General features: G+C 39.4%; 1 protein-coding gene across 3 annotated transcripts in view; it reads left to right on the forward strand.

The window, feature by feature from the left end:
• tenm2a (teneurin transmembrane protein 2a) overlaps positions 1–23,018 on the forward strand; it is a 2,790,214-nt gene that overhangs the window by 227,758 nt on the left and 2,539,438 nt on the right. The window contains exon 5 of one of the 3 annotated variants that reach the window (XM_072590504.1): positions 12,580–12,630. The exons of the other annotated variants lie outside the window; for them this stretch is intronic. The gene's annotated coding sequence lies outside the window, so the exon portion shown is untranslated. The remainder of the gene's footprint in view (positions 1–12,579; positions 12,631–23,018) is intronic. 3 annotated transcript variants of the gene reach the window in all.

Consider the following 23,018-nt stretch of genomic DNA (forward strand, 5'->3'; position numbering starts at 1 on the left):
CTCTGTTCTCCCCACATAAACACAGAAACTGTCAATGACCTCTGCAGTTATAAATCGGCCCATTAGCCCCCTCTCCAAACCCAGATATGAGAATGAGATAATGTCAGGATGTAAAAGTTGGCATAGTTCAGTGATTCCTTCCACTGTTGAATCTTAATTGCCTCAGGAATTGCTCCTGGAACGTGGCATGGTAGCAGAAGTGTTCCTAAAGAGCCTTTGGGGGTAGGAATTTGATGCCTTCCTTTCCCTTCCCCCCCCCCCAATTTTCCCAAGAAGACTTTCTTGTCTGCCACCTCTGGTCTGTTTCATTGATGTATTGCAGACAAAGAGGAATTACAATCATTGGTCTTGTGCCTCAGTCAGCGATTCCTATGTTCCCTCTGATTTTAAGTGCCACCTCTCCAAAATTCTCTTGCTAAACACACCCCTTTTCAGCATAGGCAGAGAGAGGTAAGCCACAAGAACAAAATGTCACCTGGTTTTCTAAAGGATGTCTTTGCAGCCAGGATGATCAGCATGCATAAAGTAAAACATCAGAGAGGACATTAGGGCTGAGTCACCTCATGATGGCACCAGTACAGAGGTTACTGTCGATGAAAGGGCATATGTACCAGGGCCCTTCCCAGCCTGGGGTAAGTGCAGGATACACAAGACTCAGTGTACTCATGTTGTCGAGCCTCCAACATCTGTTGTTTACATCCTTGATTTCTAGTTCTGAATTTGGTTTGAATTCTTCCCATTTCGGGCGACCATCAACGCTGTTGCAGAGATCCATAGCTAAAAGCTAACCCTTTGTTTTCCATTTGGCTGTACTGTCTATTATGATGGTGAACACTATAGACAATGTAGATCTTAATTTTGATCCCTGATCTGTACTGAGATTTCTGATTGCAGTGACAGTAATTTTAGAATGTTACAATTGGTATAGTTATTCCTGACTGAAGGAAAATGTTCCAGTTCAGATCACTACCCTTTAGAATCATCCCTTCACCCATTCAAACTGTGTATTGGAAATAGTTATGATTTTACTTAAGCATAAGTGAGACTTAATGCACTCAGTAGCTGAGCAGCAGGTTTTAGGGTACAAATAAATTTTTGAAAATCCTACAATAAAACAAAGAACTGTGGATGCTGGAAATCTCAAATAAAAACAGAAATTGTTGGAGAAACTCAGTTCTAAGAGGGTCTCTCAACTCGAAATATTAACTCTGTTTTCTCTGCACAGATGTTGCCAGATCTGCTGAGTTTCTTCAGCAATTTCTATTTTTTAAATTCTGTTGTGCTCTGGGTAGATTTTGCCACTGTAACATTTGATACCCTTTGTCTTGTGCTTCCAAGTAGTTTGTCAAATGTATTGTGTCCTTATTGGTCAATGGAACCCTTTTTCTACACTGTTGCTAAAATACAAAATGTATTGCTAATCCTAGTTTGCGCCTAAATCCAATTAAAGGGCAGCCACATTCAGAACATTGCTTTGTGTGCAAGTTTCAACATGTGAAATTCCCCTCTTGCTTCCATCATTTATTTCGACTGTTAGCAGAGTTAATGCATGTAGCAATACAGTAGTGCACACTTCAAATCAGACAAATGTTGAATCCTTGATAGTTAATGGATCCTGTTGAAGCACTCATTACCTTAGCTTTCAGCAGAGGTACTAGCCTCTGCTTTCTTGTCACAATATTCTTGTAGGATTGACCTTGGATCTGACACAGAATGACCCTTCCTCTATCTCATGTTCTTAGTAAAGGCACATATCCAATGTCTGATAAGCTACCCACAGCTTGTGGGTTTTACTGTGTTGGTTCTCTTTCTTGCGTCGCTTGTTCACACTGTGTCCTGTCACAAGACAGAGGGTTGTGAAGTCACAGACAATGAATTATACATGTGTTACCTGATCAATTAACATTGCCTATATTATTGCATATAATAGCATTTCACAGTCATAGAGTCAGTGCATTACAGCATGGAAACAGGCCTTTCAACCTAACTGGTCCAGTTTTCACAACTAATCTAGTTCCATTTGCCTGCATTTGGTCCATATCCCTGTATACGTATCCGATTTACATCCAAATATTTCTTAAATGACAAAATTATGCTTGCCACCACCATTTACCTCTGAGTCGGTCAACCTGGCCCAACTTACAATATCCCCTGCAAAATGATGCAGATGCTTGGAATTGCTGTGGGCAACAGGATTGGACTGTGATAGCCCTGTTCCTTTTTTCGAGATATGTACCATTTGTTTAGGAACTGAGACACTTAGACAAGGCAGTCAAGAGCTGGCAGGATCATTCCCAGAAATAATTAGTACATTCGGAAGAAAAAGGGCTTTGAACAAAGAACAATGAAAATAATAGCTCTGACTGCATTGTGCCATCACCATGGTACCGTTTCTCATTTTGTTTGAAAGCTGCATGTCAAGGTTGGGAATAGTGTCACTCACTGTGGGTGATTGCTATTAGTAAACTGTGACAACATGACCTTGGACAACTTCAACCAAGTGAAACTGAATTCAGGTACACCAAACCCAAATGTTATCATACCAGTAGGTCCTATCACTCTTTGAATCCTGGTAATGTAAGAGCTAACTTTTGCATCTTTCCTTGTTTCCTGACCAACCCTATTCTACTTTTCAGGAATAGTGATCTTTCTGATGAATTTACAGACAATAAGCATCTATTACTAGAGAGGAAAAAAGAAGAAATGTTAGCAAATAATAACAAATTAAACCAGAACTAAAATATGCATTAAAAATAACTGTAAATGTACCTGATCTTAATATCTCACCTAATTTAATTTTGCCTATTCCAAATGCTAAAGCGTACATCCATTTAATCATAGCTGAAGTGAACCGAAAATGATGCTGGATTTTGTTAAAAGGCACTATAATATTTAAATGAAGTTATAGGCTGCTTTAAAATGCTGATTGGAAAATCTGCTCAGTATTATACTGGTGTAAATCCAACAACATGGATCTCCATTGAACTCTCCTGTGCCCTTTCACCTGTCCACTCCTCACTGCTGAAATAGCTTGCCCTACCATCCTCCAGCTACTTTGCTTTCTCATTCTTTGGGAACACTGAGCTTATATATTTATACATTCTGTAACATTCCATTTAACCCCTTCAAAATAGCAAAAATAAATTTATGAACGCCGGAAACCTTGAAAAACAGATGAAAAATGCTGCAACAAAGACAGGTTGAGGACCATCTGCAGAGGGAACATACCAGTTAAGAATTTTGGTGTAAAACCTTCAGCACTGTACAGGGATACCTGTAGGTTGAAATAACACATCTCTTCATGAAACAAGGTGGGTTTGTTTTGAGGATGAATTTGCCTCTGTAAAGCATGGATGGAGATGTGGAAAATGTATTGTGGAGTTTCACTTAATTTTCTCTTGTTTCATTTGGCGATGGTGAAACATTATCTTCAGGTGATGGAGTAGAGTCAGTAAAAAGACAAAAGGTATGAACCATGTTGAAAAAGCAGCCACGTTGGATTCAGTGGTGTTATTCTAAGTGTGTTTTCTTGTTCCCTGTATCTCTTACACTTCTGGAAGTAGTGGGGTTAGATGGAGAACATTGTTGATAGTCATCACTGTACAGAAACATATCATTCAGTCGAAAAGAGTAATATGCTCCTCCCATCCATCTTCATCAAACCACATCAATGTGTCCTTCTATTCCTATCCTGTCATGTATGTATCTAGTTTCTGCTTAAATACATCTTGAGCATCGTTTCTTCTTGAGAATTCAACTTTCTAATCATTTTTTGGTAAATGTTTTTCTAAATTCCTGAATGAATTTATTGGTCACTATCTTACATTTACAGTCCCTGGCCTGATCTGATTGCCACCACCCCACCCTCCACCCCAAAAAAGGAAACATCCTTTCTAATTCTATTCTGTCAAAACTTTTCATTAAGATCTCTATCAGATCACTCCTCAGTCACCTTAGCTTTAGAGAAAAGAGTGAAAGCCTATTCAATCTTTCCTGATGGGTATAATCTATCAGTTCTCATGCAAATCCAGTAAACCTTTTTGCACCTTCGCTGTAATATGAGGACCAGAACTATAATAACACAATTAGGTTAAGTCAGCAAAGAATGGGACAGATTTTTGATGTTAAGCAGATATGATGTTTTTTCTCTCATCGGTGGGTTATATGGCAGAGCACATCATTATGTTTCTCATACAAAACATTGTTTTGAAGTACAGTTTTGGATGCAACTGAAAGCAATGAGGTAAATGGTGACCTGATTGATCATCAAAATTCAACGTTTGATTTATTATCCCAATTGGGAGAAACCGTCCATTGAAATGAACAATAATGAAGAAGCTATAGCTGTCTTATGATTTTATTTTTTGTACTGAGCACTTCAAACAATTAACAATCAGAGCTGGATTAATCCATTAACTGTCAAATTAAAACTGTAGTTACCATATCCTTTGGTAAATGTGAACTCATCCTTTCTTTAAAACAAGATTCCACCTGAAATTTCTGACTTGCTTAAATTACTTCTTTTTTAAAGATAATGCTGGCCCTTAATTCAGAAATAACAGATTAGCAGAGAACACATCCACACCTGAATACTGCTTGCAAAGTCTTCATTTTCCTTTCTTTTATTTCCATACTCTAATTTATGGCATCTTACAATTGATAACGTGTCCTTTGTTTTAGATGGTGACATTTAAACGACGGATATAATCCTTTTTCCTTCGCAATCGGACCATAGTTCAGAAAACATCCAATGAGTGAAATGTTGGGTTGATGGTGAATTTCAATAATTTTATCAACTGTAAAATTACTTAATCATTGTGTCTTGCATGATGGATTAAATATGGAGAGCTTTTATGTAGTATCTTATCACGTTGCTGCAGGAAAGTATTGTGTGTCATCATAATGACATCCTCAAGCCGCCAAACAGAATAAAATATTAGATGCTGGTTGCTTTCTTGAGAAGTTTTTTTTATGTTGAGGGAGCTGTGAACTATCTTCACTTTATGGAAAACGAGGTGAAAGCAATGTTTTACATAATTGTTTTGAGATAAAACTTTTTTCCATTACTGTTATGACAAGCACATTTTTTTTTAAAGGCTGGAGTCATTGCAAGCCTGTACTGTGATTTCAACTGTCATTGACGAGACTTAAGTGTGCACTTCTATGGTGAACTATTTCAGAGCTGTTCATTTTGGGCCTGGAGCCCAGATAATGCAATTTTGTTCATTTGAGAAACATTTAAGGAGAATTTTAAATTCCAAAAGCTTGAGTTTGGTCAGCTAGGATGTAAGTGTATTTTATATCTCAAACTCAATCCATCTTGAATCTGTCCACTTCTGATTTTAACAGAAGCAGAGAGGTCATGGGCAATTACCCAGCTCCGGTGAAGTGGGTTGGTTGTTTAAACAATTTAATAAGGCTTCAAGCACAGCAAAATAGGTTTTGTTTTAAATGTGGCCGTGGTCAATTAGCTTTCCCAGCCATTGGAAAATTCAGCAGCTAGAATGGGACAGTGAATGCTGCATGACTGAAGACTCCACCCAACATCAGACCTGTTCCTTCCCCACCTCCTCTTTCCAAACAGAATCCACCTCCACCCCATCTGACTTTTCAGATGTACATCAACACTCACCCAATGATCACTGATCCTTGGTCCAACATTTGTCAAATTGTCACATTATCATACAAACCTTTGGAGGATCTTGCTGTGCTGTTGTTCCTCCAGTTCAACTGTATCTAACATATCACAATCACTTAATTGACCAGCTGAGAATTCCTGTCATCAATAAAGTTGCTACATAGATGAAAGGCTGTATTTCATTCCCTCTCCCTGTATTTCTACTCCCTCTTCATCCTTATGGACAGTAATGTGTTGGTTGGGCAGATGGCTTGAAGCCAGGTAGAAATGCTTGAGTCTTCCAGCACAGTTTTGTGGGCAGTAGCAAACTGAATGACTGCCACTTGTGTTGCCATCCTATAGGCAGCATGGCAGTCTACTCTTGAGAGTGCCAGTCCAATCAGAGGCTCGCAGCTCAACAAACACTGGGACCACTGGCCACTACTGAGGCAGGCAGGAACCCTACAGTCTGCAGCCAGGAAAATTGAAACAAATTGGTTGAAGTGATCTGCAATACTTTCTGTATTGCTTTGAATCACCAAGGTTCTTGTCCATGGATATGGGCTTTGTAACCAGATCAGATTAGGATCAGCTCAACTCCATCTTTTTTGACCTATCAAATTTCTCATCCACAGAGACAGGCCTTGGAAACGGTCCACATCAGCATCGGCCCAGTTCTGTATATTCAAGGTTGTTTACCTGTCTGGCCTCCCTCTGGAGACAGCAAAATTAGCTCCAGCCTGTGTTTTCTTCCTCAACATGACAATTAGGTCGACAGGACTCCCCCAGGATGGATACAGGGGATTTGGGTTTTCCCTGAGTTAGGATAACTTGGGAGTCCTTCAGAAATACTAGGTGAATCCTTATTTTTAACCTCATTGCCAGGGTTTCCAAATGTCAGAGGCATTTTAAGGTTGTGCATTGGTTTGGGTCATTAGACTATACCAAACACCCTTTCCTGGCCAGTTCCACTGTGGAAATAGGCATGGCCTACTTCTCTGCAGTTCTTATTGAGTCAGGCCAGGTTTTTAAATAGTCATGATTCAGCATACCTCAGAGTTAGTTGTGAACCATAGTATGCACACGGAAAGTTTTGAGGGGCAAGTTTATAAGGAATTCCTCCTGTTCCACCATGAATTGGTACAGGACCAAAAATTGGAAATGAGAAAATTGTACTTCTCTTCTTTTGTTATTGAAGTCTTTTATTGTTTCCATCTTTATCTTTCACTTCCTCTCTACTGTCTCCATTGTCTTGGCATTTGGCAACAAGCAAGAATCAGAAGCTGGAACAAAAAGGGAAAATGTATTATTTAGTTATAAGAAATTTAACTTTGGCAGTATGATAGGAACAATAACACAAATTTAACAAATTTAGATGTTATTTACATGACATCTTTAGCATAATAAAACATTCCAAATAACTCTCATATGTTTTAAGCAATATTTGACACTGAAAAAATGTGTGGCAGTGGGAAGACAGAAAAGTGACAGCTTAACCAAAGACATAGGCTATAAGGAGTATTTTAAAAGGAGAAAGAGAGGTGGAGAGGTGGGAGATCTTCAGACCCAAGTAGTTAAAATATAGCTCTTCTGATGGAGAGTATCGGACTCCTGCAGATGCTGGCAGACTTGCTGATTTTCTCCAGCAATCTCTGATTTTTGTTTCAAGTTACAGCTGTCATTGGTGAAATAATAAGAATTAGGGAAAGATTTTAGTGAAGTCTTCACTTTGAAAAATATTAGGCAGGATCCAGAATCAGAAGTCCTGCCCCATTTCTAAGATCAATTGTTATTGGTAGGGGATGTTGTTTGGGATGGGGACATGGTGATGTGAGAATGTACGAGAGTTATGAGGCCTAATTTGGTATAGAGTCATACAGGTCTACAGCAAAGAGACTTTTCGGCCCAACTTGCCCAGGTTTCACAATTTGAATTGGTCCCATTTGCCTGCGTTTAAGCATGGAGGTGACATGGAAAGACATGGTGGGAACTAGAAGGTCTCGATTCCAAAACAATTGAAACAAAGTCCCAGAGAAATAAGGCAGACCTTTTAACCAAACCCTCATCCTCCATTCACTCACCTACTCTCTGACCAGCAGCTGAGGTCAATGGGCCTTACTCAAACCCATTCCCACCTCTTCGGAGTAAAGATTAGCACTGGAAGGCCTGGGAAGGGCCTATTAGGTCAGGAACTTTCCCAAGTTCTGCTACACACCATAGTCATGAAATTTCAGACCAGAGTGTTCAAAAGCCTAGAATAAAAGGGTTATGTATGTCTCAAGGATTATAAAAACAAAGGGTGATGTGGCTATGGAGAGGTTTTTTTTTAAATGGATAAGAACTTTAAATTTAACATTATTTTATTACAATAGAATGTCCCACGGTACCTAACAAGTGTAAATAGAAAGACACATAGGATGATATGGGTAATGGAGGGACGAATCTAAGTTAAAGTCAAAGATCAGGTTTGAGAGGAGAGGTTTTAAAGGAGGGAATTCCAGAGGCGAGGGTATGAATGTCAGAGCTGAGAGCCTGATCAGCTTGAATGGTGGGGTGGCATAGCCTGAACAATTGCCAGAGTTGGAGGAATGCAAGGTTCCTGAATGCTGTGTCAGGTTACAGAGATGGGAGAAAAAAAGGCAGACTATTTAAATACAAGGCTGAGAATATTTAAATTATGACATTTATACTGATACAGGAAATCCTTGTTTAAAGTTGATTCAGTTAACATTGTTTCACAGTAACTTCATTAATACAACAGTGACAATATATTCAATTTAATTTTGTGAGTTTCTATTCAGTGTTGTTTGCTATAGACTTCTGTGTGAGCTGCCTACTTTCAAGACCGTCTAGCATATGAGGAACGGCTGAGGATACTGGGATTGTATTCGTTGGAGTTTAGAAGATTAAGGGGAGATCTAATAGAGACGTACAAAATAATACATGGCTTTGAAAAGGTGGATGCTAGAAAATTGTTTCTGTTAGGCGAGGAGACTAGGACCCGTGGACACAGCCTTAGAATTAGAGGGGGTCATTTCAGAACGGAAATGCGGAGACATTTCTTCAGCCAGAGAGTGGTGGGCCTGTGGAATTCATTGCCACGGAGTGCAGTGGAAGCCGGGACGCTAAATGTCTTCAAGGCCGAGATTGATAGGTTCTTGTTGTCTAGAGGAATTAAGGGCTACGGGGAGAACGCTGGCAAGTGGAGCTGAAATGCGCATCAGCCATGATTGAATGGCGGAGTGGACTCGATGGGCCGAATGGCCTTACTTCCACTCCTATGTCTTATGGTCTTATGGTCTTATGGTCTTACACTTTGTATGATTCTTGTCCCTGCCTCAGTCACTGTGCAACCACTCCAAACCCCATTATCCCAAGTCCTTCTCTGACCTGAAGTTTAAAATCTCTCATGTCCATTTCTGTCCTCATTCCTGTTCTGAACTTGCACTGGAGTCTGTGTTCCACATCGTGGCACAAGCTACTTGGTGCAGATAGTTCTGCAACTTGATGGCCTTCGTTCAATTCAAACAACATCAGGTAAGTTCAATTTTAACATTGACTAAATGTCAATTTCATTATTATAAATAAATGTGTTGGAATTTTGAAAGACAGTATTAATTACATTTATGTTGTATGTATTTGTTCTGAAAGTATTTTATTTTAAAGATATTTGCTTCTGAATACAGATATTAAAAATGTACACAATTTCAGTTTCATACTTTAAAGTATTTTCTGTTGAGAAAATTCCTGGAATACCTAAATGCAAAATGTCTCCTTTATTTCCAGAGACTTATTCTGTTTAGCAGGTTACTTCAACCAGTGACATGAAGTATAGTGACATGTACAAGACAGTATTTCAACCGATACATTGTTTTCATTGAGCTCAAGATGTTTGCAAGAACCTACCAATGGCTACAACATTCATTCCTATGGGAATTTATTCTTCACTTAAAGTTGCTTAATTTTAAGTCATGACTTTCTGGAACATAGCTACAGACTTGAGCAAGGTTTTACTATATTGTTCTGATACTGGATTAGTGGTGCTGGAAGAGCACAGCAGTTCAGGCAGCATCCAACGAGCAGCGAAATCAACGTTTCGGGCAAAAGCCCTTGCCCGAAACGTTGATTTCGCTGCTCGTTGGATGCTGCCTGAACTGCTGTGCTCTTCCAGCACCACTAATCCAGTATTTGGTTTTCAGCATCTGCAGTCATTGTTTTCACCTATATTGTTCTGACCTGATTGAATTTACATTTTTTTTCAAGACTACAGTTATTACAACTATGTTTCTTGTACATGGTCTTTATACATACTTCCCAAATATTGCCCATCTGGTCTTAACTGATGACTGATCCCAAGGGCTCATATACATATTATCCACTTTATACTCTGTAAAATCAGATTTCAATATAATCAGCTCTGTTGTTATTTTGTTCTATATTTTCAAAGTACAGAAGTATGTTTCGGATCTAATCACCTGAAATTGAGAATTGTCTGAATATCTTGTGAGGGGGAAAAGGAAATCAAGTAAAGGGCAGTATTTGGAAGAGGAAGTTCTCATGTATATGGTTTGAATCATATCTTTTTGGGAAATAATATGCAAAGACAGCTTCTAAACCTTGAATTTCCCCATTTTTGAATGTACCACAGCTAAATACAGTTGTACTCTGGCTACGGTCTATAACAGCTGTATGCAGTTAGCTGAGATACACTAATGCACCCACTCTAACAGGTTAAAAAAACTTACGGAAAACAAAAGCTGGTTCACAGCAGTTGTGTTGGTATTTAGAAAGGTCACCTCAGGCTTGCCTGGCTGTTCCATACATTTAAAGCAGCTTGAGCTGAACCACTTTGATTACATTTCCCATTCATCTTAATTCTTCATGGTTTTGACTTGTTATAAAATGGTTGATTTCTCAGCAGTAAACCAATTCATTGCTGCCTTGGAAAGTGCAGCCATTTGAAAGTTGTTGTAAAAAGGGTGAAAAAAAATCTTTCACATCAGAGGACAGCACAGGAACTCCAAACTCAGATGTGTTCAGAACAATAATCGATCAACTGAGCTCAGTTGTTCACAGCTCATCTCTGGATCAGAAGGTTTTAATTTAGCTGCAGGCCAGGGTCTGAAATCATTATCGAGGCTGACTCTCTGAGATGCTGTGTTTTGGCTAAGGATGCTTGTTGATCTGTATTGATCTATATTGTCTCATAGTCTGGTTAAGCTTCAGTTTTCATGGCTTTAACAGCCTAGATCTAACACTCTAGGTATTTTTCATCAAACCTCAGCCTCCCCAGAGACTTCCTCCTTTTGTATCCCACTTAAAATCCACATCTCTGACTGCCTTCCCTCGTCATCTCTTCCTCTGACTGTATCCATTTTTGTCTGCTTTCATCTATTATTTTATAATACTTTACAATGTTTTCACTACATTTAAAGAGGGTACATCAAATTCTGTTCTTATTATTGGATGGTCCTGACAGCCCAACTCAAAGCATTGATGAATATGGCGTGGCAGGGTGGCTCAGTGGTTAGCACTGCTGCCTCACAGTATCAGGGACCCAGGTTTGATTCCAGCCTCGGGCGACTGTCTGTGTGAAGTTTGCACGTTCTCCCTGTGTCTGCGTGGGTTTCCTCTCGGTGCTCCGGTTTCCTCCCACAGTCCAAAGATGTGCAGGTCAAGTGAATTAGCTATGCTAAATTGCCCATAGTGTAGCATGCATTAGTCAGAGGAAAAAAATGGGTCTGGGTGGGTTACTCTTCGGAGGGTCGGTGTGGACTTGTTAGGCCTGTTTCCACACTGTAGGAGAACTTAATCTAATTGCGTAAAGTGCTTTGAGTTGATTCTGTAAAATACTCTATGCTTGCAAATATATGTTTACATTTGAATGAGCAAACCTTGCATCAGAATGGTGATTTCTGAAAATGCAAGAGGGATTTTTATTTGAATTGTCTCCATCGAAAATAATTTTGCCCAATGCTTTTCTGAATAGTTTTAGTAAATTAAAATGTTTGGCAGTGGATTGAAATGATTGGTTGGCTCTCAGAATGAATGAACTCCCTGCATGGTTTGTGAAGAACTTACTTAATAAATTTAAGTTATGAGATCAGAGAAGATAAGGCAAATGTTCAAATGGCTTCTGCCATTAGATATATTGAGATCAAATATGCTTTGTAGTGTGTTTCCACCTAATTTGTTGCATCTTTAGAGACCCATTATTCAATCTTATCAGATTTGAGAGAGGTCAGTGTTGGGAGGTAGTTAAAGGTGTGTCAGCTCCATTGATAGTGACAATGCCTTTGCTGGATACTAGTCTGTAACTATTTAGCTCTAGGAGTAGATTTAATGGCTATTTAATGGCTATTTAAATACCAGAAAAAAAATATGTTTTAGGTTTTCATTGGGGAAAAATATTAATTTCTCTAGTGCCACAAATCATTTTAATGGGCGTTTGCTGAAGAGGATAACTTAAGAAAGATACTTTAAAGTTGGATGTCAACAAAAAAAATCCCAAAAACAACTGCTGTGTTTCCCCATCAGTATTTTCCATGTTCAACCTGATGATGTGAAGCGTATTGACCAAGACTTGTGGTTATCAGTATGGTGGTCAATATCCTAGGACAAATAATCTGCGGGATTTAAAAAGCATTGTAAATGCAGCCTGCCTCAAAATTCTATGATAGTGGATGTATATTAATGCTCTTGGGTGTATTTCTAGTTTTTGGAAAGGCAATTCATTAACCAAATGAATGGTGTAAATGATTGTTGACAACATGGTGACTAACATTGCTACTTCACAAAAAAATGAGATTACTACCAGAATAAAACATACTTTTGTAGGACATAGAAACTGCACCATGTTATCTGCTCACTGTTTTCTACGCTGTGCATGTACTCTGAAATTCAATGGCTGCAATTTAAAAGAAACAACCCACAATTCCATGTTTTACCTTCTGTTTCTGCAGTTTACAACTATACATAGTCATTCCCTGGAAACAAAGAGAAGCAAACCGGAAGTAAGTTTCTCTTCATTGTTATACTTGTCGAAGATACTAGACAAGTCAGTTCCTAGAGTAACACCTGGCCTGATAAACCATACATTTTACTTTTGCAATTTGTTTTCTGTGGTAGTCAATCAGTGAACATATTCTGGAGAAGCTGCTAATGTACATTTAATGGAATTTTGTGATGGAAAAAGAAAAAAAAACGCATGAATTATGTTATGCTAAATAAATCATTTGAATTGTTCTTATTACAAATATCATAAAGAAAGATTCAACCTTTTTACCTTCAATAACAATCTTGTAGACTCTCACAGCTCAGTGCAATCACCTTGTCTCCACTTCAAATCTTCTTGTTCAGTTGGAAAAACCGTAATTAGTTTCTGTTTGGCAAATTTCTGCATTAGCTTGATGCTAGCTTATTTAGTTAAAATGCTTTCCTGTGATTCTTAAAATAACCTGCTTTCAGAACTCATTTATTATTTAATACATAAACTTAAACTCATATCTTCCACAGTTTTCTGCTTCTGGTTTTCTTTTAATCAACTCACGATCTTTTGTTTTGTATCCTGATGTATTTGGAGGCAGTTATTAACAATACTTCTGCTAAAATCCCCATCTATCTGACCAAAATCTGCATACTACCTCACTGCTTCTGGATGGTTCTGACTTTGTGTTCTTGCACTCAGCAAAGAATTTTGCTTTTCATTTTACCCAATTTGCAAAGGCACTGAAGTGTTCTCATAAAAGATTCAGTATCTCATTAAAATACATGTAAACATATAGACATCCCAGAACCACACTCGGAGCTTCAAAATGAAACTAAACGGTATTTCTTTACACACAATATACCATTGTTCTTTTACTTTAGAACTCAAGTTTTGAATAATAATATATATCATGAACATTCATCACAATAATCTTGTCCTGCTTTCAATTCAAGTAATGGAAACAAAGCTCAAAATAAAACTGTTCTTCTTCCATCTTGTAAGTGCACTGTTTTTACATTTGGTTTCCCAATCTCTCAGATCAATCTAGCAGACAATTATTGGAGTGTAGATTACATAGTTGTTTGAAAATTAAAACAGTGGAGATGTTAAAATCTGAAATGAAACTAGATGGTTATGTACTACAGTGTGTGTAACTGTGCCATACTGTGAACCTGATTGATAATCCAAAATTGATTTTCAGTGCAATTCTTCACACATTCAGGAATATCGATCAAATGTCTAATTGCAGCATCACATTGAAAGTTAGACATTGTTTTGCAGATTTTAGTAAACATAGGCTGGTTGAGCATGGCAAGTACCTTGCATTTTTTGTTAAAAATCACACAACACCAGGTTATAGTCCAACAGGTTTATTTGGAAGCACTAGCTTTCGGATCGCTGATCCTTTATCAGGTGGTTGTGGAGTATAAGATCATAAGACAGAATTTTTAGCAAAAGTTTACAGTGCGATGTAACTGAAATTATATATTGAAAAAGACCTGGATTGTTTGTTAAGTGTCTCATCTTTTAGAATGAACATGTTGGTTTAAGTTCTTGCACATGTAAATCACAGAACTTTTTAAAGTTACATTCTCAAGTGAACTTGAACAACTGGTGTCATGTTGGCCCAGATAATGCATTTAAGGTGTGAGGTGCCCTGTGTGAGACTGTCTGTGCCACAATGTTCAGATCTATTCTAATCTAAAAAACGGATTTACAGAATCTTACATGAATTCATGCAGCTTCATGAGCTACAGAGCATCCCAATGGAAATGCATGCTCTCACCTGTCTGACTGAACTTAGGGAACACCACTTGAGTGTAGGCAATCACAGAGCCTCATACAGTGCATATCTGAGCAGAGGGACATCCAGGCCAGCCCACAGCAGAACCCCAGGACAAAGCTGAATGTTAGCCAAGTGGCAAAAAAGTTCTTCAGGATCTGGGCCAGCAAGCCATTGTAGTTGCTGCCGGTATACAGATTCAAGACAACAAAGGAGTCCTACAAGGCCTGACTTGAGTAGGAAAACTAGAAGGCTGGTACCCAAGAGAGTGCACACCCTGGATAGTCCCCCTGCATATGGGTTGGAACAATTAAATTGCTCAGTGACACCCAAATCATAACCAATTAAAATCAACATTTGGGTAAATGGTCACCTAGTTCTTATGGAAGTCAATACTGGCGCAGCTGTAACTGTGGTTGCAGATTCTGTAGTCCCCTCGGGATTCCAACCCTTAGGTTTGTGCAAGGCCTCAGCCAGACTGAGAACATACACTGGGAAACTGTTGCAGATTAAGGATACAACTTCAGTTCCGATCTCCTGTGAAAGAGTTGGTGCTGTTACCACTGATGGTAATAAAAGACTCAGGCCCAAGCCTATTGGGGTGAAATTGGTTGAGAAAAATTCACCTGGATTGGCTCAACATCTTTTGATTAGAAAACGGCTGCCTTATGGAAATAGCCATGAGGCTAGTGAAATAGCCAGGAAGATTTAAGAAAGGGCATGGGACTATCCACGGGGCCAAAGCCACTTTATGTGTTGACCAGGATGCAATTCTAAGATTTTGCAAGGCCCGTCTAGTGCCATTTGTTTTATGGGCAAAAGTAGAGACAGGAATCAGGAGGCTGGAGAATGAAAGAATCATAAAACCAGTGCAGTTTGCAGAATGAGCAGCATCAGTTGGACAGATTGTGAAACCTGACGGTCAGTTCACCTTTGTGGGGGTTTTAAGCAAACAATAAACCACTTCTCACAGCTGGAAAAATACCCAAGCCTTCGCGTAGAGAACTTCTACGCAACGTTAGCAGGACACTATCCTTTATGAAGCTGGACATGGAGCCACACCAACCTGCAATTGCAACTAGATGAGGATTCCCAGAAGTACATTATAATTAATATCCTGGTATGGCAACTGTACCATTCAAGATCGCAGATGGTTACAGAGAATAGTGAATTCAGCCCGGACATCTCCCAAGCCCACTGTAAAGGAAAGGTCACCAGCATTCTTAAAGATCCATCCCACCCTGGCAATGTTTTTCTACAACCTCTACCATCGGGGAGAAGGTACAGAAGCCTGAACACACATGCCAACCAGTTTCCTAACAGTTCCTGCTGTAGTTTGAATACTGAATGGGTTCAGAAATCCTTAACATTCGCCTGTACCTGCGTTTTTGTTTTTGCCACTGTTTGCCTATTATTTACTATCTATGCTACTTAACTCTGTGATCTGCCTGTATTGCACGCAAGATAAAGCTTTTCACTGTGCCTCGGTACACGTGACAATAATTCAATTCCATTCAATTCAATTCAATACCCATAAGGGTTTATATCAAGATACAAGACCGCCGTTTGGGGTATCATCAGCTTGCACCCTGTTCCGTGGACCATGGAGAACATTTTACAAGGGCTACCTCTGGTTGTCATTGATCTGGATGATGTACTAATAACAGGGAAGACCAATAAAGAGCATGTGGAGAAGGCATTGGAAAACTCATGTTCTGCCCTTGAATGTAGCTTTTCCCAGTTTCACAAGAGTGGCATTGGGAGTAGTCTATCGTTCATTTAAATGAACAGCTGCCTTCATCAAATCAGGTTTCTGAGTCCCTGGGCCTTGTGGTACCATGATTTTGGTAATGAGAGCAGGAAAAAGTGATTCTATTTTTAGTTTCTACCTTCTAAGTGGCCAGGGTACTCCTTTGGAGATCTATGTACCACGCAGAATGAATCCCAGAACACATTCATGGTGAGGATTAGTGATCCTTCAGAAGATGTGAAATACCTTTTTTGGAGGGGGGGGGGGTGATATTGTGGGTCAGGTGCCACTTTGTTTGCTTACTTTGGAGAAAATTGTGCACAAAAGATGCATGAAACCTTTCAAACTTGTCAAGAAGTATCGAATTGTCCAGAAACGTCAAGGAAAATTTGTCAGAGTATTTTATTTATGACTGAAAGTGCTTTTTTCAATAAAGTGTGAATTACAATATAGAACTTTAAGCAATAGAACTTTGTTTTCCACTGTGCATGGATCACTGCGGATACAAGGTGCATTGAAAAGAGTGGTGAAGATGGCAAAGACTAATGAATGGAAGAAGGTGCTAAGTTTGCTTTGGATGTATGAGGGGTGCAAGCTAAAAGAGTAGAGGGGCAGATGGTCACACAAGGGGTTTTTGAGGGGCCATGGGATGGGTAGAAGATTTTAAGTGTCGGGGGGGGGCAGAGGTTGGGGGGGAGGTCAGAGAGGTGTGAGAGGATGGGCTGGAAACAATTTTAATATTTTATTTCATTTCTTTTCATCAGTTTACGGTAGGCCCGAGGCAGGCTTTCCTCTGAACCCACCTTGGGAACTGGCACCCTTCTCAGCCCTTCTCAGATTGCTAGCCCAGCCTGTCTCTCAAATCAAAAATGGAAGTATCACTGGCTATTTTAAAGGTTGTATTTGCAGAGCTTGGATTTACACTAGCCTGTACTCATGGGGAATGATAATCAGGGCCCCCGGTGTAAGTGGAAATATTGTCTCGCTTTCCCTCACAGGTGCGCTGCACTTCAAGACTTGTATCTCTAAATGCTGAATGAGTTATTTCTGCTCCCTCACCCACCCCTTCCCCAGGAAGTAGATACACTTGCTGCACTGTAACCTTTGACCCACTGAGATGCTTTTTTTCAGTACCAACTTGTTGTGATTCATAGTAGTAACCAATCTGGAATGTCTCATTTCATTCTGTCAATCTAAAGTAAAGATTTCAGTTTTTACATTCTGAATCTTGACCAGCCTCCGTCTCAGCTGTGGTTTTCAGTTGGCAAACTGCTTCAGACTGACAAAAAAGAACTAGATCCAATTTTAACTCTGTATCATCAAAGCATAAAACACCGGAGCATGAATGGCATAGACTCACTAGATTCCAAATGAACATCATAAATTCTCCAGAACAAATCACTTGAAGTTTTGATCTGTTGCCTGTATTTCTTAATCTATTGCTAAAATTTCTCCCTCAGGAATCTTGCAAATTCTCTGATATTAAATCATACCTTTTATGTCTCTGGCATCCCTTGTGTATTCATTTTTAATAGGAAGTTCTGTGGCATGAGATTTACCTCATTAATGTTTCGAATCTTCATTTTGCTTTTGGTGGCTTGCACTGTTTGCTGTGTGTGGAAATCTATTGACACACTTAAGGTTCTCCAAACCTTGAAATAAAAGAGTTAGTATGGGTATAGCTTCTGATTGAACAGTTTGGAATGCACAGAATTTACATTCAAGGATTTACCTTAACTAAGATATGCTGCTAATCTTCCCTTTCCCCAGCAAAGAACAGTCTCAGTCACGAAATACCTGAAAATGCAAGTTTGTACACTTGCTTCATGGACAAGATCCTTATGGGCAACATATTGTGCAGTAAAACCTACTGTAGAATTGAGTCAATTGCACCTATACTCCTGACTATACCATACATACACAGTATAACTCATAGAACAGCAGTTTTATCAGTTGGACGTGTGGAGCGAATTTATTTTCTTGCTGTGTGATACATCTTTGCTTTTGATGCATGTTGATATTCACAACAGGGTACTGATGCTTTGTGGTTCATGTATGAATGCATATATATTATCTGCACACTATTTGTTGTCCTGCAACACTGTGCACTTGTTAAATTGCTTCAGTCTTCACTGAGGGAAGAGGGTGAGAGCTTATTTGACCATATTATGAGGAATGTACGATTACAAAACTTGTGGGAAAGATTAAAATGAGGTGGGTGAATGGGATGGAAGTTGTGAATTTTTTCAAGTGGGCCAGGTAAGGGAAGCAGCGTTAGGACATGAGAGAAGGACAGAGTTGGGTTAACAAAAAAGTGACTCAGGGATGGAGAAAATGTTGATTTCAAAGTAAAACTGAGCAAAAGTGAAAGGGACCATTAAATGAGGGTTATTAGTTTGTTAAAAATCAGGAGTAGGAAGGCAAGGAATGAATGAGAAGATGACTGAGATAAGACGGTGGTTCAAAATGGAAAGGCAGTAGAGCAAAGTTTAAAATAAATATGGCATATCATTTATATGAAGATGTTGGATCCCTGCATTTAAAACCATAGTACAAATCATGGGGGAAAACAACACAACATTAATTAAATGAAAATAGCAACGGTGGAACAAAATAAGTTGGCAAGAAATGTGACAAAATTAATTAAAGAGGTAAGTGAGGTGTGAGCTAAACTTGGCAGTTGGTGTCTCACTCAATCACTTGAAGGGCAATAGAATCTTAAGTCACAGGTGTTGTGTAAATAAACAAAAGGTTTAATGTAGAACATAATGAGTTGCATCAGTTAGTAATATTGACACAAATGCTTGCCATCACTACAGAAGTATTTTTTTCTCACCCCCCTCTCTCCCCAACCAAGTAAACAGACTTTGACCAGCGCAAACACATTTTAATAAAGGCACTGATAAGTATGGGTCAAAAAATGTGACCCTGGAAAAGCACAGCAGGTCAAGCAGCATCTGAGGTGCAGGAGAGTCAACGCTGCGGGCATAAGCCCTTGATCAAGAATGTGTGATAGGAATCAGCAGTGGTGAGTATGGAAAGACAAATGGATAGACTTCGGAAATGTTAGCAAAAGAAAGGATGTGAAGACAAGGTTGATATCTTTCTCTTTCATCTCCCACTGCCTGCTTCATTTCCTCCTGTATAAATATCTACAGGCAGAGACTGTATGTGACCCATTGCTCCATTAACAGACTAGCGCTACTTGCCATTTGAACTTGTGATTATCTTGATAAAGAGTGTAATACATGGGTCAGTATTTAGTTTAGGATGCCTAGACTCTGGAGACCTCTTATTTTACATAAATACAGATTTAAGGAAGGCTTTGAATGATGAGAAAGGCTGTAATTTAATCAAACTGGAATAATGCTGTAGATGATGAGAGTTAAATTCAAGTGTTTTATGGACATCATCTGATCCTCTCGATTAAATTTATAACCTTTTACTAATGCTCCTATTTTTCATTTTTTATAATCAAAATATCTTCCTGATAATAAAATGAAAGCCCTGCTAATTTCATCAGGTGAAATTTAAGGGGTTTTTGTCCTTAGCACTAAATAAAACTCTTATGTGAGTCACAGTAGGGTAGACACACATCTAATTGCAAATTAAAATATAATTTTTTAGGATTTGTGGCTGGGATATATATTTTGTTTTAATTACAAATGGTACTGTGTTCGTAATTTCACCATTTGTTATGAATCAAGGGTTACATTCCTCTTTATTTATTTTCTGTGTGAATGAAAACATGAGTGGAGAAAATTGGTGAAAGGCAATAAATATTTCCTCACATCACCATGAGTTCACGTTTTTGAATAGCTGTTGTGATATTGTGTTGTGAACTTCAACAACCTTGTACTTTAGTTTGTTGATTTGACTGAATGATTTTTGTTGAAAGCAGCATTCCCACTGCCACCATGAAACAATGTTTGGCAAGTCTTTGCACAGCTGTATACTAAGTATATCTCATTGAAACAGATTATCACAATGTAGCAATGGCGCTGCTCCTTTCCCCCATCCAGCAATGAAAGAACTGCCAAACAGTTTTCAGACAGGGGCTCACCAGTAGAGAGCATTAACATTGATCACACGGTGAGTTTGTGGGCAAGGCTGTGAAATTGGTGCTCAATTTCAAACTGACTGCTTTGGATTGACACTGAGTAAATGCATGTTGAACCCTGCTTCTGAAGTTCAGAAATGCACTGATTAAAAGCATTAAATGAACAACTCTTCTTACATTTCCTGACTTGATAAGTTGTGTCTACAACCAGTCAAAAAATATTCTTTAGCACGTTGGAAGTTTCTTCTTAAGAACTTTCATGTATGCTCCCTCCCACCTTAACCTTCCAAAATTTAACATTTTCTCTCGAGTTAGTGTCAATAACACAATTGGCTTGAAAGAGCTTTAAAAGTTAGAAATAGACTAGTTTCTGATGAATGTTCATACACCTTAAATGTTGGAAGTGTTTTTGGCTCCACAAATTCCAGGTGTCCACAGTACTTAGCTTTCGATATAGGCAAAATATTTTTTTTCTGAGAATGGATACCATGATGCTTCAGGTCTATTATGATGAGATAAAGGAATATTCCAGAAAAAGATCCTGTTTTCTATTATTCCACAGGTGCTTTGACTATGTAGGCCAAGATATGAAGACAATTTTGATTTTTTTAAACCATTATTTTCTTCTAATGCTTAAAGAAATTATGACTGATGATACATCATTAGTATCCACTTGATCTGATAGGACGTACATGTATTTGGAAAGGCAAGGACTGATTTGGGATATTCAACATGGCTTTCTGCGCAGGAAATCATGTATCACAAACTTGATTGAGTTTATTGAAGAAGTAACAAAGAAGATTGATGAGGGCAGAGCAGTAGATGTGATCTATATGGACTTCAGTAAGGCATTTGACAAAGTTCCCCATGGGAGACTGATTAGTAAGGTTAGATCTCATGGAATAAAGGGAGAACTAGCCATTTGGATACAGAACTGGCTCAAAGGTAGAAGACAGAGGGTGGTGATGGAGGGTTGTTTTTCAGACTGGAGGCCTGTGACCAGTGGAGTGCCACAAGGATCAGTACTGGGTCCTCTACTTTTTGTCATTTACAGAAATGATTTGGATGTGAGCATAAGAGGTACAGTTAGTAAGTTTGCAGATGACATCAAAATTGGAGGTGTCGTGGACAGCGAAGAGGGTTACCTCAGATTACAACAGGATCTAGACCAGATGGGCCAATAGGCTGAGAAGTGGCGGATGAAGTTTAATTCAGATAACTGCGAGGTGCTGCATTTTGGAAAAGCAAATCTTAGCAGGACTTATACACTTAATGGTAAGGTCCGAGGGACTGTTGCTGAACAAAGTGACCTTGGAGTGTAGGTTCATAGCTCCTTGAAAGTGGAGTCGCAGGTAGATAGGATAGTGAAGAAGGCATTTGGTATGCTTTCCTTTATTGGTCAGAGTATTGAGTACAGGAGTTGGGAGGTCATGTTGCGACTGTACAGGACATTGGTTAGGCCACTGTTGGAATATTGCATGCAGTTCTGGTCTCCTGCCTATCAGAAAGATGTTGCGATACTTGAAAGGACTCAGAAAAGATTTACAAGGATGTTGCCAGGGTTGGAGGATTTGAGCTATAGAGAGAGGCTGAACAGGCTGGGGCTGTTTTCCCTGGAACGTCGGAGACTGAGGGGTGATCTTATAGAGGTTTACAAAATTCTGAGGGGCATGGATAGGATAAATAGACAAAGTCTTTTCCCTGGGATCGGGTAGATTAGATTTGATTAGATTACTTACAGTGTGGAAACAGGCCCTTCGGCCCAACAAGTCCACACCGGCCCACCGAAGCACAACCCACCCATTCCCCTACATTTACCCCTTTATCTAACACTACAGGCAATTTAGCACGGCCAATTCACCTGACCTGCACATCTTTGGACTGTGGGAGGAAACCAGAGCACCCGGAGAAAACCCACGCAGACACGGGGAGAATGTGCAAACTCCACACTCTCAGTCGCCAATTGAACCCGGGTCTCTGGCGCTGTGGGGCAGCAGTGCTAACCACTGTGCCACTCCCTGAATTAGAACTAGAGGGCATAGGTAGTCCAGAACTAGAGGGCATAGGTTTAGGGTGAGAGGGGAAAGATATAAAAGAGACCTAAGGGGCAACTTTTTCATGTAGAGGGTGGTATGTGTATGGAATGAGCTGCCAGAGGATGTGGTGGTGGCTGGTACAATTGCAACATTTAAGAGGCATTTGGATGGGTATATGAATAGGAAGGGTTTGGAGGGATATGGGTTGGGTGCTGGCAGGTGGGGCTAGATTGGGTTGGGATATTTGTCGGCGTGGACAGGTTGGATCGAGGGTCTGTTTCCATGCTGTACATCTCTATGACTATGATTCTATCCAATATTAATACAACCCTATAAACTTCATTTTGTTTTATTTTAGCTAACAAGTACTAGGCTTCCTCAGCCAGTATTCATAATTCTTCATGCAAGCTGGATGTCTTCATTATAAGTCCGTAAGATATCGGAGCCGAAATTAGGCCATCCAACCTATCGAGTCTACTCCACCATTCAGTCATGGCTGATAAGTTTCTCAACCTCATTCACCTGCTTTTCCCCCATAACCCTTGATCACTTGATACTCAAGAACCTATCTATCTCTGTCTTAAATATACTCAATGACCTGACCTCCACAGCCTTCTGTGGCAATGAATTCCATAGATTCACCACTCTCTGGCTGAAGAAGTTTCTACTTATCTCCATTGTAAGAGGTCTTCCCTGTGCTCTAAGGCTACGCCCTTGGGCCCTAGTCTCTCCTCCTGATGGAAACATCTTCCCAACATCTACTCTTTGCAGACCATTCAGTGTT

Source organism: Chiloscyllium punctatum, chromosome 20 (genome assembly GCF_047496795.1).
Source record: "Chiloscyllium punctatum isolate Juve2018m chromosome 20, sChiPun1.3, whole genome shotgun sequence".
NCBI classification, from domain to species: Eukaryota; Metazoa; Chordata; class Chondrichthyes; order Orectolobiformes; family Hemiscylliidae; genus Chiloscyllium; species Chiloscyllium punctatum.